The sequence below is a fragment of the Orycteropus afer genome, unplaced genomic scaffold (assembly GCF_000298275.1).
Source record: "Orycteropus afer afer isolate SDZICR_OR568_19922 unplaced genomic scaffold, OryAfe1.0 scaffold00586, whole genome shotgun sequence".
Classification (NCBI taxonomy): domain Eukaryota; kingdom Metazoa; phylum Chordata; class Mammalia; order Tubulidentata; family Orycteropodidae; genus Orycteropus; species Orycteropus afer.
This window is the reverse complement of record NW_006922173.1, coordinates 452,422-455,378: the sequence shown is the minus strand read 5'-3', so window position 1 is coordinate 455,378 and position 2,957 is coordinate 452,422.

Genomic DNA, 2,957 nt, shown 5'->3' with positions numbered 1-2,957 from the left:
ATTCTGACTGGTGGGCCACAATGACACTTTGGGTCTCCTGGAATTAGTGTCATTTCAGATCCAGTGTCCAGTAATCCCTGAAAATTCTGATTATTTTCTTCTCCCCAATGAACAGTCACTCATAAAAGGCCTCAGATCCCTTTGGGGAAGGCTGGGAGAAAGATTGACATTATAGATTTTTGGCAATGTAGTAGATTCCTTCCTCAAAGGGACACTTCATTCAAGGGGTTGTGGGTCTGCAAATTGACTCAAGTCTGGGAATTGACTGAGAGGCTGTGGCTCTGTATTCTGGTCATTTAATCTAGGCTGCTGTTCATGTAACCTAGAATTCTTCTGTCTATACAGATCAAGTAAATATTTAGTAGGCTTGCCATGTATTTCACTACTAGGAACACCATGCGCAAGTAGCCAATGCCACAATTCCACATGAGTCAGTATATTGTGATTGTTGTTCCGACTGTACTGTCCATTATGGTAACCACACCCACCTTGCCTTTGTTGATTAACTGCTGCCACTTGGCCCCTATTACCACAGCATCCAATCAGCCCCATTATAGTTAAGTGTCTTAGTTAATTTAGGGCAGTTCCCACTGTCAAATCTGGCTTACATAAAATAGCAATAACAGCAGTCTTCAAGGATGCTGGATCTCCCTTCACAAATTTATTCCTCACCCTATTGTTGAAAGGGAGCTCTGGTAGCATAGTGGCTAAGACACTTGCCTGCTAACCAGACGGCTGGCGGTTCAAACCCACCAGCCACTCCTCGGAAGGAAGGTTGGGCAATCCTACTTCCGTAGTGATACTGCCTCGGAAACCCAAGGAGGGGTCGCTATGAGTCGGGTTTGACTCGATGGCACATAACAACAACAACAACATTGTTGAAAGGTGTGTCCTCTGGACTCTCCCTTTCTGGTTCTAGGGATCTAATCTGATAAATCCATTCTAACAGGCCAATTTCTCTAAGCCTCTGGATACCTTCTTCTACATTATACAAAGGCAGATGTGGTATTTCAACTTGGCTTAAGGTAGGCCACCACGTAATCCATGCTTCAGTAAGCCAACCAAATAAACTATTAGTTCCTTTCCTAACCTCTCAAGCTGAAACATTAAATGAAGAATCCATATGTGGTGGTCCTAAGTCAATAAACTCAGATAGATGCAATGTAACATTCCTTGTACTATTATTTTATACCCTATGTAGCCACTCCAATACATATTCTCCAGGTTTCTGTCTGTAAATGTTAGCAAAATCAAGTAGATCTTTTGGGGTGTAGCATATCATCTCTTCAGTCACACTTTGTATTTCACCTTTTGGGACTCACTTTAACTTAACTTTAGTTATAGGTCTAGCAGTAACAAAGGGTAGTTGGGGCACTTCTGGAGAACATTCAGCAATGTCTTCCTTGGTCTCTGCCTCAGGCAATGACCCAGCAAACAGTTGGATTAATCCCATCAAACTGAGGTGGAGGGGATAATGGTTTTACAGTAATCCTTTCAAACAGGAGGGATTCAACAGAATTTACAGGCTCCATATTCTGATCTTCCTGACTATCTGTCCATATGTCCCCTTTCCAGTTTTCAGGATCCCATATTTTCCCAATCAACACCATCACTTTAACTTCAGACACCATTCTTGATTGGCAATTTAACTGGCATTGGAATTCAGCTACCCTTACAATAAGACTCTGGGTTTGGTTTTCAGCAATATCAGCTATGTTACTAGAAGAAATAAGGCTTTCTTTCAGAGCACAACTGGAAATGTTGTGGTCTTTTATGGGGTGCTTAAGCTGTGATTCAGCAGACCTGAATTTATTTCACTCTTTCACCACTTTGTCTAGGGTAAGTAGGACCAAACAACCAGCTTTGGTCTACTACTCATTCTGAAAAAATTGCAGAAAAGTATGAAATATGCAATCACCCAGAGCTTCACTTCTCACAAATACTTGATCTATTGGTGATGCTAATTTGGATATTAATGTTGCCACCTCTTGCCATGGATTAGCAGGTCACTCTTTACTAATGGAGTCAGGGTCACCAGTGCCTTTACAATTAATCAAATTGGAGAACCAATTTGGGAATCCCATCCTTATGATTTTGTCTCTCTAGAAGCACTCCCAGTGCCAAATGTGTTAGACTGGGTTCTCTAGAGAAGCAAAACCAGTAAAGCTTATATATAGAAAGAGAAAAAGAGAAATGTATCTTAGGAAAATGTCTCACACATTTATAGATGCTTGTAAGCCATAAGTAAATAAAGAACCAAAAACTAAAACCAGTTGACACAGATGCATTCTCACGTTACTAAACTTTTGGGATCACAACCTTTTGAACAAGCTCAGAATCAGTTAAAAATTTCTTTTTAATTATGCTTTAGACAGTAAATTCTGTTAGCATCGCTCTGTCAGAGAGTAAATTTATATTGTTGTTTTTGTTTAATAACCCTTAATTACTTGCATTTTTTTACATTTGTAAATACTATATCTAAATTTTCTCTTTCTTTAAAATAAAAATAATGATGGAATATAAAAACATTTAGGAGTAATTACCCAAATATATATTAAACTAAATGTCAATTGTAAGAGGCATGTCAAACTGCACAATTCATTCTTTATTTTAAGGCTGTAGCTATTATTAAATGTGAAAATATCAGTAATAAATTACAGAATATGTTCAATTAGTTTATTAAGTGTAGAGGATTTACAATTTTTATTAAAATGTGACTTAGAAATAATTGATAACATGCAGCTTAAATTCGAGCAGACCTTGTGCTCATTTTGTGAGAGAATACAGTAATAACAGAACGATTACACAACAGTTGCCCTGAGTTTATTAGAAATTATAGTGATCCTATGCTTTGCAAAGTATAACTGTGATCCATACACTTTTCAAGGCTGTGACTTATCAAAAGAAGACCACAAGATGAATCTCTGGGTAGATTAGAACAGCCAGCATTCAGTTGG